Consider the following 19,265-nt stretch of genomic DNA (forward strand, 5'->3'; position numbering starts at 1 on the left):
TTAATTCTACTAAAATCTTCTTCCAGAACAGATACATGGAAGGAGGCGTAAGAATTATGCTTTGTCCGGAGCTTGGCCACTTTGACTTGCTTGAGATTTAGTTCGTTGGAAATATAATCTACGACTTCTTGTTCCGTGACAGACGGCTCAAAACGCGTGACAAAGAGAGCTTTTGTTTTTTTGTAAATAGGTTTAGCAATTGTTTTTAATGTGGAAACATTCCTGATGCCAATTTGCAAGGGATTTTTCTTACGATCCGTGTTAGATAATTTTCTATCGGAGTTTTCATTATTCGTGGACTTGCGTGAATGTTGTACTACGGTGAAGCCGTCTTCGTCGACGAGCTGTTTACCGTTTTTCCTGATGACGTCGTTGGAGACACGCTGAGTTGTAAGTGGGTCACTGGTGCGCGCACTGTTGCCAGATACACCGGATGACTCGACACAAGCAGGTTTCTTGTTTGAGGAGACTTTTTTAACTACTTGACTGTATGAATTAACAGAATCAGTCTTAGAAGATAAGATCTGTTTAATCTGTTGCAGTTCATTTTTTATCTCTGCAGTTTCACTACGAGAGTCGATAAGAAGGGTTTTTAACACCATATTCTCGCTTTTTAACTCGTCAAATTTCATACTGAGGGATTTCACGGCCGAGATTAAGTCTTCCATGGTGGGATCCAGAAGTTTTACCGTCCAAGCTTCACTAGAAGATTTTTGCTTCGATGAACTTTCACTTGCTTTTTCAGATATTCCCGGCGAATTAGAAATCACTTTTTTAGTAGGCGATCTGAACATTTTAGTAACCGTGTCTGGAACTAATTCAATGATCGAATCATTATTATCGGGTAATGAAAACCCATGAAAGTCGGAAAGATTAAGCAGCGATGAATCAATTATGAGTCGAACTTAACGATAGTGAAGAAATAATAGCACATTAAAGCCGGGGAGCGCGCGCGCACGTCCGTCGGCTATGAACGCTCAGCCGTCACTGAACGCTCAGCCGTCACTGAACGCTCAGCCGTCACTGTAAGATAAGGACAGTACTTATTTCTTGAATGAATCTTAGTTTTTCTAGGTACTTTTTCATAGTAACATGGCCCAAACTTATCATGAGGCAATTCTAAGTACATATTGAAACCCCTGGTTTCATTTTGGTTCTAAAATTTAATTATTTTAATTTTTCTAGTTACATTTATTTTTTGCACTTGTGTTGTAATTATTTTTTGGCACGTTTAGTTAAGTTAGTTTTTATGTTTAGCTCATAATTTATATATTGTAATCGGTGAATTGTTTGGAAATATGCCTAAAGGAAATGACTGTTAAGTTGGTAAGACCTAAAATGGTCTGGAAGATCGAAGAACATTCTAGTTTAGTATAATTTATATGGTATTTAGTATTGTGTATATATTTTTAGAGTATTTTACTTTAATAATTTTTAGCAAGATATTTTTAAAGATTAATATTTTAGTACGGCTACCTTAGTAATAGGTAAATAAATAAACTAGTGTGCTAGAACTATTTTCTTTCGTGTGTGTGTTGACCAGAAGGTGGTTATGTGCGAAGGCAGCAGAGATGGGGAGGTGTTTAAGTGAGAGTTAGCCATGGGCCGGTGCGGGTGACATGTAAGCCGCTGCTTGCATTCTGTGAGAGAACTTTAAACTGGGGTTGCGTGAGTGTAACATATTTGATAATCTCGCACGTATTGCAAAAAGAATAGTATAACTATGTGTGGGAACGACTACTGCAAAAAGTGGTTGCTGGTTTTTATGATCTACGAGTGCATGGATTCGTGCCCTATAATACTGGGTGCTGTTGGTCGTTGGGCACGCCCTGTGCTCCGGTAGTGTGCTATGCTAATAGCACACCTGAAGAAGAAACCCACTACGAGCTATGGACTTGCAAGTAAGTGTTGGCTTGCCCTATTTACGTACGTCCCAGGAAAAACAGTACCTTTTTATAGATAGAATTACTGCATCAGTGCCGAGCCACTTGGTGTGTTCAGGTGTTCAGGCATTCTTTTGAGAGCAGAACATTGGTGTTGGTCTTCAATTCACGAGACTGTTAACAAGAACGTTTAAACTTCCTCGGTTCTTACTCTTTAGTGGATTTATCACGAAATTGCTACTTCTGCTTTCCAGACCATTTAGGTATTTGTTGTTGGTGCAAAAAAAAATTAAGCATAAACGAAGAGTTGAACTGACTGTGATAAAGACAATAAGATTGAGCCCAGGCTTTAATGTTTAATGTTTGTAAAAGGTAGCCGTAATTTACAAGAGGTGTGTATGTATGTGTGTATTTAAAGGCTGTATCAAAATTCATGTTACAACGCTTGAGGGTAGAGAGCTCTTATTATTTGCAACCATTTTGGCCAATAAATATTTTGCCGGAAACGCGTAGTTAAGCCCCTGTAGCCCCAGAAAGAGTCAGCGTAGGCAACCTGTTCTAGAGTGTTATTTTGTGGATGTGCGGGCGTTAGAGTAGAGAAATAACCTTTTTAATCGTGGCACAGATTTTAATTTCACTCTGAAATCAATCACAGCTTCGGCTTTGTTTCACAACAATGAAATTGTTTCATACGTTTTAACAACATGACAGCCTAAAGCAACGGCTCAAAAAACACGTCCACCTTGAGCAACACAGAGGTGGCAACGGCGAATCATGTTTTCACGGATACGCTGGAGCATGTGTGGAGTCAACCTTATGATTTCGAACGCTTCAATGATTCGCTGTGTAAGCTCTTCTACCGTTTCTACTGGCGTAGCGTAGATAAGCCCTTTTACGTAACCCCACAGAAAGAAATCTAACGGGGTTAGGTCCGGTGACCTTGGTGGCCATGCGACAGGGCCCGCTCGTCGAATCCATCAGTTTGGAAATGTTTGGTTTAAATACTCTCGCACTTGCAGGGAAAAATGAGGTGTTGCCCCGTCATGTTGGTACTACATCACACGTCGGACATGCAATGGAATCTCTTCAAGAAGACCTGGTAGTTCGTTCTGAAGGAAGTGGAGGTATCCGGCGGCGGTAAGTCGTGGGGGAAGAAAAAAAGGCCCGATTAATACGCCGTAAAATACCGGCCTACACATTAACTGAAAAACGTTCCTGGCTAGCTGTAACACACGTTGCATGCGGATTGACATCATTCCAAACATGACTGTTGTGCGAATTGAGAATAGCGTCTTGAGTGAACATGGCTTCATCGCTGAATAAAACCGCTAACTCTGGGTTCCTCAATACTCTTCGAATGTACCAACGAGAAAAGGTCATGCGAAGAGGATAGTCCGCCGTACCCATGTGTTGCACTTTTTGAAGGTGGTATGGGTACAAGAGTTTCTCATGAAGAATTCGCCAAACAGCCATTTTGTCAGCGTCCATATCGGAACCTTCTGCCCTTGTGCTTGTATCCGGACTCTCCTCAAATCTCTGAAGTACATATTCTTCAAAACTGGGAGTACGAAACCTGCGTGGAGCACCAGCATTTGGTCTTGTGATGGCACATGTACCAGTATAACGTATTCGCTGAGTTAGTCTTGCAAACATGGTGTGAGCTGGAATCCTACGACCCGGATATCGTTCTTCGTACAGACGACGGGCGGCTCATCCATTTTGTCTAGCTTCCCCGTAAACAAGCAGCATGTCCGTGTACTCACTAAACGTGTACTCCATTGAGCTCCACTAAAAGGTCGCCCTTTTCAGAACCACAGCGAAAGAAATGACACCACGAGTTTGCTTGTATGACAGAACAGTCAACGACAGACCACCAGTGATATCAAAACACACTGTGACACTGCGATGTCACGCTGCGCAGTGCTATGGCACAGCACTAACGGAAGAAAAGAGGTGAGGGCGCCACCAACGGAGGTAAAAAGGGGTGGGGGTCAGCATTCGACATCGTAATGTCCTCTCGAGCGCTGCCCGGTGTCGTAAACACGTAATTCACCACAGCATCGTCTGTCTCGCACAAAGCCCAACGGGTTGCCTACGCTGACTCTTTCTGGGGCTTCAGGGGCTTAACTACGCATTTCCGGCAACATGTTTATTGGCAAAAATGGTTGCAAATAATAAGAGCTTTCTACCCCCATCGTTGTAACATGAATTTTGATACACCCTTTATATATATATGTATATATATATGTATATGTATATATATATATATATATATGTGTATATGTGTATATATATATATATATACACGCTTGTTTACTTAATTTTAGGTTATTTTGTATGTTATGTTTTTTATACATTTTTATCTAGTTAAGTCGTGTTATAGAGTATGTTTTGCAAAACAGCTCAAGGCCATGCATATTTTCCCCTGTAAGTGATGTTTAAGAGTCTTTATGATTTTTATAGTAAATCGTTGAGTGATAATTTTGTATTTTTTTATGCTACCTCCTATCTGTACTCCTCTCTTTCTCTGCTAAGATTATTAAAAATTTCAATTACATTTGGTATAATTTTTTGGCACCTTTTTTAGACACGAGGGCTAGTTCTTTGATTACTGTGGCACTTAAAAATTTGGTTTTTGTGTGCGCGGCATTTGTTTAATTTAGTTCCCCGAGGGTGCTGGAGTTGTTATCACTGACCCAGAGCAAGGGTAGTGGTAACAATATTTAAAACTATATAATTAACACACAACATGCATTTAAGAATTATCTTACACTACTTACACTACTTACACTACTTTGTATGATTACAGCAAAAATTTATTTCTGCTAATGACTTTATTTATTGGTTTATATACTCAGCAGCTATACAACGTTTAACTAATGTGGTGGTTTGGTGAGATTTGTTTGCCGGGGCCGGCAATATTTCATCGACATGAAAAAGAAGGATGAGTGGAAAATATGAAGAGATTGAGAAACCTTTGCTTGAATGGTTTAAAAAGTAGCATGCACAATACGTCTCATTGAGTGGCATGATTTTAAAATAAAAAGCAGAACAGATAGATTGCTTTGACACTTGATGTATAATTCAGAGCATCAAATGGTTAGCTTGACCGATTTAAGAATAGGACTGGCATTGTGTACTGGGCAATAAGTGGAGAATCTGAGAGTGTGAGTGGAGAATCAATAGATGCATGCAAAGTATTATTGGCTCAAATTCCTTTCTGAATATGAACAGATGGATATTTTCAATGTTGATGAGTTTGGCCTCTTTTTCTATATGCTGCCTGACAAGACATTTGTTTTAAAAGGAGAGCCTGACAAGACATATGTTTTAAAAGGAGAGACTTGCCTTCGAAGCAAGGAGAGGCCGACTGTTCTTGTGGGGGCCAATGTGGATGGGTACGAGAAGCTTCCACTTTTTGTAATTGGGAAGGCCAAAAATCCACAATGTTTTAAAAATTTGAAAACTTTACCATGTAGGTACACAAATAACAAAACAGCATGGATGACTTGTGGTATCTTTGAACAATATTGGCACACTCTGGATGCCAAAATGGAAGTAAAGAACAGAATGAATATTGTGTTTATGGATCACTGTCCTGCCTGTAGTTTCACATAATGTCCTTTAATAACGACTAAGGTAGTTTTCAACAATACACGACTACATAGACGGATAATTAGAAACACTGCTTACTTACAGATAAAACATTATACACTGCTGCCTCGTGTCCGTCGTCCATTATGGCGCGAGTTCACTGTCGCCAACCTAGGAAACCCAATTTATCCACGACATCTCCCTCTTTCTGCTTCTTGGGCCTAGGTTTCGAATGTAATGGTCAGGAGTTTAACCTGACCTGACTTAATTTATTCTCAAATTAAGTTTCTCAGGCGGGAGTACCCTTCTCCCACTGCGTGTTTTGGTTGTCACTGGTGTGGCTGGGTGTTTTTCTGTCATTGTTGGAAAGCCCTCATCAAATACCCGTAACTCTGGAGATCCGTCGCTGTGATGGGTGGTCGCCGACGCTGGTGTGGAAAGTATTGACTGTAGGTCCTCTTGGTGCTTAGCTGTTGGTGAGACAGGCTCTGGCTGGTGCGGGGTGTGGGGCTGCTCGGGCTGTGTTGCCAGAGGCTTCTTGGGCTGTGTTGCCAGAGGCTTCTTGGGCTTGAGGAACCAAGAATTCCTGCGATATTGTCCCCTGGGCGTGTCAATTATATACGTACATGTATATATGTACATGTGTCAATACTTTTGCGGGTACCAAATGTTTGTGCGCCTCACGGTAAAGGACCTCATCTGTTGCCTTGAGTTGGTGCAGCTACCATTTGTTTTTATTGAATTGATCCGTTTGGACATTTCTTATCGCCGTCGGTTGCTCTTGAACTTTTTCCACTAATTCCGGCTGCAAAAGTTCTTCGGAGGATGGTAAGGTCGTTTTTGTCCTGCGTCCCATGAGTCTTTGCACAGGGAAGCCGAGTTTTCCTCTTGGTGTATTTCGATGATGTAACAATGCTAGCCATATGTCTGATGCATCCTCAGCACATTTTGCAAGAAGATTCTTTGCTTCCTGCACATACCTTTCTGCTAGTCCATTAGAGCGTGGAAAGTGAGGGCTTGATATTCTGTGTTTAAAGTTTTAGTCTTTGCTAAATTTTTGGAACTGATAGGATGTATACTGCGGGCCTCCGTCAGTGCGAAGCTCGTCTGGGATTTCATGTTGAAAAAACCAATTTTTAACTTTGTGATGATTACGTCACTAGTGGTTGAACTCAGCATCACAAAGTCAAAATAGCCAGAGTACGAGTCAACAACAAGGAGATATTCTTTCCCTTTATACTGGAACATGTCTGAGGCGACATATTGACAGGGTCGGGATGGAACTTGCTCACTGCTAAGAATCTCCTGTGGTGAATCATTTTGGATTTTTTGGCATGTAGCACATTGTTGAACGTACCTGGTGATTTCTTGCGCCATACCTGGCCAGAACACATGTTCTTGTGCCAATGCCAGTGTGCCTTGAGTTCCTTTGTGGGATAGGTGGAGTTGTGACAAAACTAATGACTTCCAAACCGGGGTGTATTACTATTTTGTTGCCCTTGAAGATGATGTCTTCATACACTGCTAATTCTTCGCGGAAGGTCTGGTATTTTTGCAGGTTGGCCGGTGCTTGATTTCTTGTGTCTGGCCAACCTTGCAATATCATCTGACGAAGATTCGACAGTTCTGTGCTTTCCTGGTTGCAGTCCTTCAGTTGTAGTGCCCGTGCTGGTGACAACGGTTTGGTCATGTGTACTTCAAACATGGGCTGTGGGTCTGGCTCTGGCACGTTGTTAAAGTCTCGGCTCAATGTATCTGCTATGTGCAGTTCCGTTCCTTTCCTGTAGATGACGGTTGGGTTGTATGGTAGTATTTCAAACTGTATTCTGTGGAGTCTTGCTGGGCTGTCTTGGAGGGGTTTCTTGAAAATTGCCTCTAACGGCTTGTGGTCCGTTTCTATAGTCAATTGCTGGTTTCCCCAGATGTATTCATGAAATTTTTTGCAAGCCGACAATATGGCATAGCCTTCTTTTTCTATTTGGCTATAGTTCTGTTGGGACTTAGAGAGTGCCTTAGACGCGTACATAATAGGCTGGCCCTCTTGAATGAGCACTGAAGTTACAGAGTGGCTACTGGCATCTACTGAGAGTGTTAGCTGCGTAGTGTGGTCATAGTATCTCCGAAGAGGTGGAGATTTTAATGATTCCTTAAGTGCTGCAAATGCAGTTTTTGTTCTGCGTCCCAGTGCCACGCGACGTTTTTTTCCAGTGGTTTTGTAAGTGGCGCTGACAGTTTTGCAACTCTGGGAATGAATTTGGATAAGTAATTCACTATTTCTAGAAATCGTTGAAGTTCTATGACCGATGATGGTTCCTTCAATCTTTCAACTGCTTCTAATTCGCCGGATCTGGAAGGATTCTCGTGTCAGACAGTATGTGTCCTAAGAATTTTACTTGTTTTTGTGAAAACATGCACTTGCTTAGGTTAAGCGTTAGCCCTGCTTCTTTGAGTTTGTTGATCGCCACGTTGGTGATTTCCTCTAGTTCTTCCTTGCTTTCTGCATGTATAAGGATGTCGTCCATCGAACATTCTGCACGTGGTACATCTCGCAGTGTGTGACTCATTACCTGCTGAAAAACTTCGGGTGCAGAAGCTAGTCCAAATGGCATCCTTTTGCATTTGTACCTGCCCCATGGTGTGGCAAACGTCAGGTGCTGGGACGTTCTATCGGTCACTTTGAGCTGCCAGAATTCCTTTTTGCAATCGAGGAGTGTGAAATATTTGGATCCCTTTAGTCGAGCTGTTATTTCCTCTACAGTCTGTAAGAGATAGTGTCATCTCTTTAGGTTTTTGTTTACATCAGATGGGTCCATACAGATTCTAACTTTGCCATTTTTTCTCACCACTACCATGGAGATACTGCCGGTGTAGGCTCGTTCACGCGTTCGATGATTCCATTTGTGACTATGTAATCCAATTCTTCTTCAACTTGATCTCGAATGGTGTAAGGTACTTTCCTTGGTGGGTATAAATTTTGGTTCTTCTACCAGGTCGATGTCATATGAAAACCCTTTTAAACATCCTATCTCTTAGAAGAGCTCACCATCTGCAACCGCCGTTTCCACTCGTTTGATAAACCCCAATGATTCACAAGCCTGCCTCCCTAAGATGCACGGTAGACCCTCGTTCACCACATGGAACGTGAGCAAGTGTGTTGTTTTCTGGTTTGTAGACCCACTGACTGTTGTCTCCCCTAATTCTGGAACACTGTGTTGGGTGAAAGACAGGAGTTCTCTTGTTCTGGAAGGGGTCACATGTAGCAAGCTTTTACTGGCGACGCTACTATTTAACACATTACACTGTGCGCCTGTGTCCAGTTTGAAGGTAACCTTCTGGTTGTTGGGTAGCACAAGTTTTTCTGTCCAATCCAGTTCTCCCTGGTGTATGTTTATGGTTGACACACATAATGTGGCAGCATCTTCCTTTTGTAAGTATTGGTCCTGGGGTCTGCTAGTAATTGTGTGCACTTGTTTTGACCTACATACCTGAGCAAAATTATTTAATTTCCTGCACTTTTTGCATTCTTTTCCCAGAGCTGGGCATGGGCGTGGTTGATGGATACAACCGCACCTGTGACAGTTAGTTTTTGTGTGTGTTTGTTGATCGCTAGTTGCAAGGGTGGGTTTTTACGACTTAGAGTATGTACCGCTGGTAAAGGTGCATCAGCTTGCACAGCCTGTACTTGTTGTTTAGTTACTTCTCACGCCCTGCATATTTTCACCGTTTGGTTAAATGTGAGATGTTCTTCTGCTAACAGTTTTTCCCTAACTTTGTCACTGGTATTTCCTACCACCAACTTGTCACAAAGTAAGCTATCATATAACTCTCCAAATTCGCACCTTTTTCCTTGGTTGATAATTGAGGTTAGGAACTCGTCAAATGTTTGGCTTTCTTCTTGCTTCATTTTGTTGAAGATGTATCTTTCATATGTAATGTTCGTTTTTTGGTGCGAAGTGTGCATCAAATTTGGTTTTGATGACGCTAATGTCCGTACTTTCCTTTTGAGTGAGTGTAAATGTGATGAAAATGTTTGCTGCATCAGGTCCAATCACGGTCATGAATGTCGCGACTGGGATTTCAGGAGACTTTTTCTCGAGATTGGTTGCCGTTGTGTACCAGTGCCATTGTTTGCTATTTATTCACCAATTAGTTTGCACGCATTCCCGGGTTTCGGCACCATGTAGTTTCACATAAAGTCCTTTAATAACTACTAAGGTAGTTTTCAACAGTACACGACTACATAGATGGATAATTAGAAACACTGCTTAGTTACAGATAAAACATAATACACTGCTGCCTCGTGTCCGTCGTCCATTATGGCGCGAGTTCACTGTCGCCAACCTAGGAAACCCAACTTATCCACGGCACTGCCCATCTGAAGAATTTAGCAAACATGAGGAATGTGAAAATTCAGTTTCTTCCTGCTAATTCCACATCAGTGCTGCAACCCATGGATCAGGGTGTGATCAAAGTACAAAAGCATTATTAACGCAATAAATTGGTGCGCAGACTAATCACAAAAATGAATCACGCAACACCCAACCTCCACCTTACAAAGTGTCTATTTTAGATGCTCTGCATTTCCTTGTGGCTTCTGAGGATTCGTTGGAACCAACCATTATTGCAAACAGCTTTAAGAAGGCAGGCTTTCGAGGTGACATTGTAGCCCCTTACTGATGTGATTGATGATGGCAGTGAAGGTGATGTTGGTGATAAGGGTGCATGGAAAAGTTTGCAAGGCAATCTAAAAATCACTTGTAGTTTTGATGAATATGTTGAAGCTGATAGTGACTTCCAGCCTTGTGAGCCTCAGAATGCTGAAGCAATAGCAAGCAGCAGTAACAGTAACGTAGTTGTAGTAGAAACGATGATGAAGATGAAGAGGATGAGGAAAGTGAAGCAAGAGCACAACCAAAAACAACCTGTTCTGATGCCTTAGTGCATCTGGAAGGACCGCGGGACTTCGTTCAAGGAAATGCAAATGTGCCAGACAATATTTGGCACATTGAATATTTTATAATGCAGCAAACCAAGAAGAACTCTGAGCAAACGACACTGGATCATGTTTTTCGAAAAATTTAATTTAGTGTATGTATTATTGTACTAATTTGTGCAGAGATTTATTATTCAACATACATATATGCAAGTTAGAATTAGTTTCTTACAGTAAGAAATATAATCTTTGTTTTGTTATATAGCTTTAGGTCCTATTTTTCATAATAAATTTTTACCATTTGTAAATTTGTTTAATTATACTACAGTTTAAACTCTATATAACGACACTTAACGGACTGAGCATTTTTCAGCGTTATAGAGAGTAGTCGTTAAATGGAGAGAAAAAAGATATTTTACTATTCTATAATAATATGTATTTACTAATATAGTACACATTTTACACACAAACATTAATATTCATACAAATAACAACACTTATTGCGTATAGTCTGTTATCTTCTATTGATGTTTTTTGCTGCTCCAACATTTTTATTGTATTTTCTTATGTTTCCTCTTATTTTAAATGTGTTTTCTTTGTTTTTTCACATTGTAGACACGGTAGAGCGGCTAAATCCAAAGCATCTTCCAACATCGCTCATCTTTTCTCCCGCCTCTATTGAGCATATTAATAAAACTTTTTCGTCAATACACAAAGATTTTTGTTTACTCACCATGTTTAAAGTTAGAAACTCTGTAAGCAACTGCAATAATGATAACGTGTAACAACTTGAGAAAAGTCTAGTGACCGAGGTAAACACATGCAAGTTCATCATATAAAAACCAAAAACAAAATTTCTTAGAATCTCCGGTACATCAGTCTAAGTAAACACGTGCTAGATAATACAACAACAAAACAGCAAACAAAAGAACGTACACAGCTGCAGTTCTTATCAACTTCGGCAACATAGAAAGTACTGCTTAATGATTTATAATGCCGTATTGTTGTCTTTAAATAGAATGAGCTTGATGCTATCACAGAGTATATAAGTGAACCAGAGACGAAATAGAGGCGCGGTCTCTCTGATTTTGGCGAACTCGACAGTAGACAGTCGAAAAGTTGGCCGCCATGTTTGTGGCGTGTGCGCTGCTCATAAACACATGTTGAATGCTACGTTTTCCTGAATTATGGATCATTATTATGTACATTTCTACTCGACACATTATTATATTCAATTTGCCATTAAGGCGTGGACCATACGTAACGAATGCATTCAGTTACGATTCATGCGTAGATTGGCTAGTGGTGAAGTATTATGAGACGGTGATTTTTTGTTGTGTTAGAGCATGTTTAATTAAGTGACGAGCCTATTTGTTCGTGTGTGACGGCGTGTTTGCATAGGCAACTTACGAAATATTTTATTTGCATGAAATCAGAGGTTATACAGCACACAATCCATGACCATATCTGCATACAAGAAAAAATAGTGGGAAGACCTATATCAAATTTTTTGCATTTGATCCTCCAGAAATATTAAAAAAATAAAAAAATAAATACACAAATGACAGTGAGTAAAGCATGGAAAGTATTAGGCCTAGTTCTAGGACAGTAGGTAGTCAACCTGTTGCAATAAATTCAAATTATATAGTAAATGTCAGGAATAGCTTCTCGTGCAAAAGTCTTAAAAAAAAATCCCTGTTTTTACTAAAGAACTAACTTAATCTCATTTGGGTGAAAGTTCCGTATTGCGTATCCAAGTTAACCCTGTGGTCCTGATGGTACGATTCTGATGGCACAGTCTTGTACAGCTGACCCTGTGGTACATGATGCTTATTTTTTTTTTTACTAGTGGTAGAGACACGTAGAGCTGAGGCGTAGTGCGAAACCTGATGTAATTTATCTTACAAATAATTTATTTTATATATCAGCTTTCGCACTGTAAAATTCGTCGGCGCTACGCTCATCCCCACTGCTAAAAAAAAAGCATCATGTACCACAGGTTCAGTTGTACAGGATCATGCCATCAGGATCATGCCATCAGGATCAAAGGTATATCTGGATACACCTGGATACGCAATACGAAACATTTACCCTCATTTGTTAAGTACGATAAGGTTAGATTACATTGGGATAAGGTTTATTAGGTTACAATTATGTTTGGTTAGGTTTACCTTAGGTTAGGTAACAACTGATTATGTTTCAATATTATGAAATCATTACTCAACACTATGTACCCACATGAAAAAAGTACATCTCGGCCACATATGACATCACCGATAAGAAAATGTACACTGGCTCATATCCGGGCCAGATATGCCCAACCTTAACACAGTCATGTAATAAGAACAAGAAAAGAAAGTGCCAACTATCCGTGATTTCTCTAAATTATAGGAAGGGAAACGTGCTACAAAGCCATTTACACTCGCTTTGAACACCTAAAACACACAAAACCAGTCACAGTGAAACTAATATGTTATAGTTAAAAACTGATTCAATTAAGAGACTTACCTGCAGCCTAAGACGATTAGGCCTACCTCCTAAACGATATGTTTGCATCAACTGACACCAAGAGAGGTAGCATTTAAACAGGACAAGAAAGCGACAAAGATGCCTGTGATTCTTATGAAATGTACGAAAAACGGTAGTGTCACTGTAGGGACATGTCTTTTCTACAAAAAAATATTACAAATTATATTGAATAAAACACAAAATTATAACTGTATAGATTACAAAAATAAAAACAAAAGTACACATAAATTTATTCAGACAAATTTCTGTGACACCAATTTAATCATCTGAAGCTTTGTTGAAGAAAAAATTGCTGTCACACCAATGGAACCATCTGAAACTGTGTTAAAGAAAAAAATTAATATAAAAATGAAATGTAGATACTTTTAATTAGAAGAAACAAATGTAGCTAACTTGATTTTGTACATATTAATTTAAAAGGCACACACATACCACCCACAACAAAAATTAGGTAATTCAAACCAAGGCTATTTATATTGAAGCTGAAATTTTTATTCCATTATAAATAAAATTAATTTCTATAATATGCCTACTGGAAAGCTACTGAAATATTGAAACACCTGGCAAATATTACTTGAACCTATGTTGTATCGTAGTGAGCTAAGTGGCCATATGACATACCGTCAGTTAGGGTAACATTGGCCCTTTGAGGGTAACTTTGACCCAAGACAAAAAACATGTTAAACCATGTTACAACTCTTCCAAATATTTATTAGATGTGGTGATACATATGTTACATATAAAATGCTATAAAATGCTAAATCTAGACTATTCCGAGATAAATGCGAAATCAAGGTAAAAAAACGTAGATTCGTCTTCACTCTACACAATTTATTTACCGATTGTATTTTGTTTCAGTTCAGTATCAAAAGAAACCATCATTTTATGGCGTATTCAGCACAAGTATCTTATTGTCACGTCATTCACAACTACTATTGTTCGTAAATATTGAATGTAGAATGGCCATCCGTGCCTCGCGATTGTAAACAAAGCAAAGAACAACTAGCTGGAAGATTGTCCGTCATCTTGCAGAGTACAAGTTTTTAGGCCACCATATTGCGACATCTCTACTTCGTTGCGCTAAAAATTGTAAGTCCCATTTTCTGGCTGTGTTTCACGTGAAAGCCGCGTTCTTGTGTAGTCTGTGGAATGTTGCGTGTTTACAAATACGTGCATACTCGTGAATGTGTTGTATACTGTTATTTCTCGTGGTAAAAATGGGACGAAATGTCATTTCCATTCGCAATCGCATAAATGAATACAAAAGTGAACAGTTATAGGAAAGTGATACGAATATTTTAATGCGCAATTTTAATTTATGTAATCGCCTTCTGGAATGGAAAAAAAAAAGATTTACTTGAAAAGCACATTAAATCTGAGGGACATCAGACTGAAAAAAAAAAAAAGATTCACCGAGAAGTCGGTTGAAGGAAAAAAGTCGGTAAAACGGCAAGCAACGGTTTCTTTTTTAAAAATGTACTTTTCTTCAGTAATGAAAAATGAGATAATTGGCTAAATTGTGTTTTTTAAATGCTACAAAATGCTAAATTTCAAATTCAAAATGCTAAATGTCATTATTTTAAATGCTAAAAATCACCATCTCTAGTGATCTGGTGTCGCACCTGTGTTTCCGTACCATGTGCGTCTCTGCCTGAGGACAGGAGCAGATAGCAGTTCCCGAAACGTCGCTTGTTTCTGTTTTGGTAAAACTATTGTATTTTTTTGTCTTTTCGTTTTGTCGTGTTTTTGTCTCGTTTCAACTGTTGTGCTAAATTATTTTGGTTTCAATATTTTTGTGTTGTCATCGTTTGTGTGTTTTTTTGTTCACTTAGTACTTTTTTCTTTGTTTGTTGACCATATTTCTGTTTCGGAATATTTTGTGGTGTTTATATTCTTGTTGACAACAGCAATTGTTTGCTTAATTTTGTGTGTTTTTTGTCTTTCTTGTGTATTTTTATTTATTTTATTTATTAGTTTTTCTTCAACAGAAAAAGTTCTTAGCAATGGCGTATGTCCAAAAACTTACATCAAGTCATGCGCTCCCATTGCACAAATCTTTTAAAGATAACAAGAATGGACATGATGCATAACTAACCAACATTTTTGTAAACAATTTTTAAAAATTATGTGATTTAGTGTCACATGTTTTGTGTGCCAAAATGTGTGCAACAAATATTAATCCACCACTTAACTTATATTGAGCTGCTATAATTTTTTACTTGTAATACCTGATGTTTTTGACAGTGAATGAAGGATTTCTGCTGCACTTTCCTTACACACACCATTTCTTGCAACAGAACTGCAAGGCATGGAAAGGCTTTCATCATCTGACGCAAGTTTCAGTATTTCTGGCGGGGGGGGGGGGGGGGGGGGGGGGAATGACAATTTTACTTTCTACATTTCACAGTTTGAGGTTATTACAAATTAGTGATGCACCGATTCCGATACCGATTAACGATAATCGCCGATAATTACATTTTACCGATTAATCGTTATCACCGATTATTTAAATACCGATACCGATGTAAGTTGTATTTTACGCATCCCTTATTTTCTCGTCAGATTTCGTAGACATATTTCGCCGCATATCTTACGCCAGATTTTAAATTAAAAAAATTAGGCGCACACTCACTATTTTAATTTAGTATTCATTCCCGCCGCTATTTATTTTGTAAACGCAACTAAGAACCATAGATACCTGCATACAGATATAAGTTGTACTGCCAACTTTAGAATAAGACAGCATTAAAGTGGTTACGATTACGATCAGGTTTAGCAGCGCTAGCGATCATAGTGAGAAATAATGAAAATGTCCGAAAGGAGAGAGCGGTTGCTTTAGCACCAAATGTTTGCGAACTTCAGTGTTGGCTAACTTTCCTGTTATTGGCGTCTTTGTTGACATTAGGGATGGGAAATATAGTTCTTTGGAAAGAACTAGTTCGTTCGGAACTAGTCACTTCAAAGACTAGTTCTTTAGGAACCGTTCTATTGAACTACATCGGTCGCGGACTGTATCGCGGTTTCCAAAATATTCCATACCTACATGACACCAACACAATCGTTACAGACTTTTTGTTTTATGGGCATTTCTTTTTCTATAAATAAAAGAGGCACACAGTAATCCGATGCTTGTAAACAATATCTCCCATTACAAATGAACGATTATCATATTGTTTTTCTTTCACACAATTCTTACATTTTTGAATGTGTATTAATTTATTTTCTGCAAGTAATGTGCTTATTTTCACATGTGTACAAAACAAAATAATGGTACAGTGGAACCTGGATAATTCGAACTTCTTTAATTCGAAATCTTCTTTAATTCGAATTTTTCTCTTGGTCCCTAGCATTTTGTATCTAAACAATGCTAAAAATCGTGGATAATTCGAATTTTATTTTGGATAATTCGAATTTTTGGTGCCTCTAATTTAGTGAATAAATTATAAACTACGGCTCAAAAAATTGTAAATTTATCGGGAAATACGTTTTACAAACAATAGCTACTCGGCAAAAGTTAAGCGTTTGACCAAATGCGCGGTAGCTTGTAGTGTGATGACTCACCCTTCCCCTCCCGCACACTTGTGCCGAGTGCCGACCGCCTGCGCGTAGCAACAACACGCAGCAGTAGTGTCTCCAAGGTCACCCCTCCCCACACTCACCCCTCTCCACTCCGTACTGTACAACTGTGCATCGTCTGTTTTGTAACATACAGTGTACTGTAGCTTATTTAAAATTGTCTTTTGATGTGTGATTACGTTTAGTTTTTACGTACAGTGACGTTTAGTGAGTGAACTGTGAGAATAGCAACCATGGCGTCAACCTCGTCTACAAAATCCCGTGCTTATAAAACTTTCACTCTAGCTGAAAAAGTAGCGGCGATTAGGGAAGTGGACAAAGGCGTGAAAAAGAAATTGGAAATCGCGAAGGACTTTGGGATTCCACCCAACACTCTATCCACTTTCTTGAAGAATAGAGATAAAATTCTCAGCAGTGCAGAGGAATTTGATAAAGACCGAAAACGACTACGAGAACCAGATAATCCAGACGTCGACAATTGTGTTCTTAAGTGGTTCAAGCAAGCCAGAGACAAAAAAATTCCGTTGAGTGGTCCCCTAATAAGGGTAAAGGCCGAGCAATTCGCTAAAGAATTGGGCAAACAAAATTTCAAAGCTAGCACTGGATGGCTGGATGGTTTCAAAGAACGTAATAAAATTACGTTCAAAGCAGTCTGTGGCGAAAGTGGGGCAGTGAACCAGCAAGAAGCCGGCCAGTGGAAGCGAGATTTAGAAGAGATTATCCAAGATAGAGACCCAAACAATATTTTCAATGTTGATGAGACTGGCCTATTTTTTAAATGCACACCGGACAAAACATTGGCATTTAAAAGCGAAAAATGTCATGGTGGAAAACTAAGCAAAGAAAGAGTGACGCTTTTAGTCGGTGCAAACATGGACGGCTCAGAAAAGCTGCCCTTGTTGATGATTGGAAAATCGGCTAATCCCCGTTGTTTTAAGAATGTCAAGTCGAAACCGGTGGATTACGTTAACAGCTCAAACGCTTGGATGACAGGCGACCTGTTTTCAAAGTGGCTAATAAAGTTGGACAAGAAGTTTATTAAAGAAAAGCGTCAGGTGGTCCTCTTCATCGACAACTGTACTGCGCATAACACCATACCAGTGTTGAAATGTGTTAAAGTGGTTTTTTTCCCAGCCAATATGACATCTGTTGTCCAGCCAATGGACCAAGGGATAGTAAAAAATTTGAAACATTTCTACAGAACCTTGCTGGTAGAAAACATACTGTCCGGAGATGGAAACGCCCTGAAAATAAAGCTCGATATTCTGCAAGCTTCCAGAATGTGTAAGCAAGCGTGGGACAGAGTGAAGCCAGAAACAATCAAAAACTGTTTTAAAAAGGCAGGTTTTGTTAAAACCGAGGACGAAACTGTGGAAGCCACTGAAGCGGAAGCCATTCCAGCAGCAGTCGACGGCTGGGAGAATGTGGGAGCCGACCCGACCATCTCGTACGAAGACTTTCTCAATGTCGATGAAGATGTTGCGGTGTGCGGTGACGTCACTGACACCGAAATCATCGCAGAGGTGCTCGGCAGTGAGAAGCAAGACGATGACGGGGAAGGTTCGGAAGAAGAGATCGCTGGAGTAGAAGAAGAACCGGTGCCGAGTGCAGCTGACGCCATGAATCACATAAAAGAACTTAGACTTTTTTTGAGAGCCGAATTAATGTAAGTGATTCATACTTCATCTCTTTGAATAAGTTAGAATCTTTTGTAATGACCGAGAGCCTTAATTCGAGAAAACAGGCCAAAATATCATCTTTTTTTCAAAAACAATAGGTTGTTTTTATGTTTCAGTTCAATAGTTTTAAGGTCATTTTAATATGTATGTATCGTTTAGGCATTAATCGATGTATTTATTAAAAAAATGTCAACCAATAAAGAGTTTTAATAGAAAATATGATTTTTTATTGTTTTGGCCCTATTTATATTACGAACTTCCTTAATTCGAATCTTTGGATAATTCGAAGTTTTTGACTGGTACCTTGAGGTTCGAATTATCCAAGTTCTACTGTATAATGTTTTCTCATCTGTGACAACCTAAGCTGATTTTTTTCGTATTGGGTAAGTTTTATTATGTTTCTTTAAATTTTAGTGTAGTATTTTAATGTGTGGTCTATGTGTAATTAAAGTTTAATTTCAGATTGTATAGGCTATCTGAAATTTTCACGTAATTACACTTATTTACGTGACACGTTTTTTAATGCCAAAATGTAATGTAAATGTCTAAAGAATATTAGATAAAAATTAAGAGTTCACGATCGTCGAACGATACATCATTGCGCAAGAAAGAACGAAACGAAAATAATGACCGACAGCCTAACTACGCAATTAAATAAACTTACTGTGTGAACTATCTATGTCTTTGAACTATCTAGTTCAGTGTGTATATGTACTCCCTTTCTCTTCGGTCTTCGTAGTTCAGATCAGTACTTGGAACTGACGAAGGACGAAGCGATGGGGAAATATAGAAAAAGGGGGGGGGGGGGGGGGAAGAGACCAAACAAAGAACAAACGTAAGAGAGGGAAGAAAGCAAGAAAGAAAGACGTGGCATATTGTTTGACAATGGTTGGGGGGGGGGGGGGGGATCTTTCGCGCATGCGCAGTAAGGACCAAACAGAGTAGGAGACGAGAAACACGCAAAGAACGAAAGAACGATTGTTTTTGGTAATAGCGAACTAGTCACCTAGGGATCTTTCGCGCATGCGCAGTAAGGACCAAACAGAGTACAAGAGGAGAAACACGCAAAGA

General features: G+C 39.3%; 1 protein-coding gene across 3 annotated transcripts in view; it reads left to right on the plus strand.

The window, feature by feature from the left end:
* The window catches only part of LOC134529339 (septin-1), a 217,303-nt gene that overhangs the window by 72,011 nt on the left and 126,027 nt on the right, over positions 1-19,265 (plus strand). The gene's annotated exons all lie outside the window — the stretch shown is intronic.

Source organism: Bacillus rossius, chromosome 2 (genome assembly GCF_032445375.1).
Source record: "Bacillus rossius redtenbacheri isolate Brsri chromosome 2, Brsri_v3, whole genome shotgun sequence".
NCBI classification, from domain to species: domain Eukaryota; kingdom Metazoa; phylum Arthropoda; class Insecta; order Phasmatodea; family Bacillidae; genus Bacillus; species Bacillus rossius.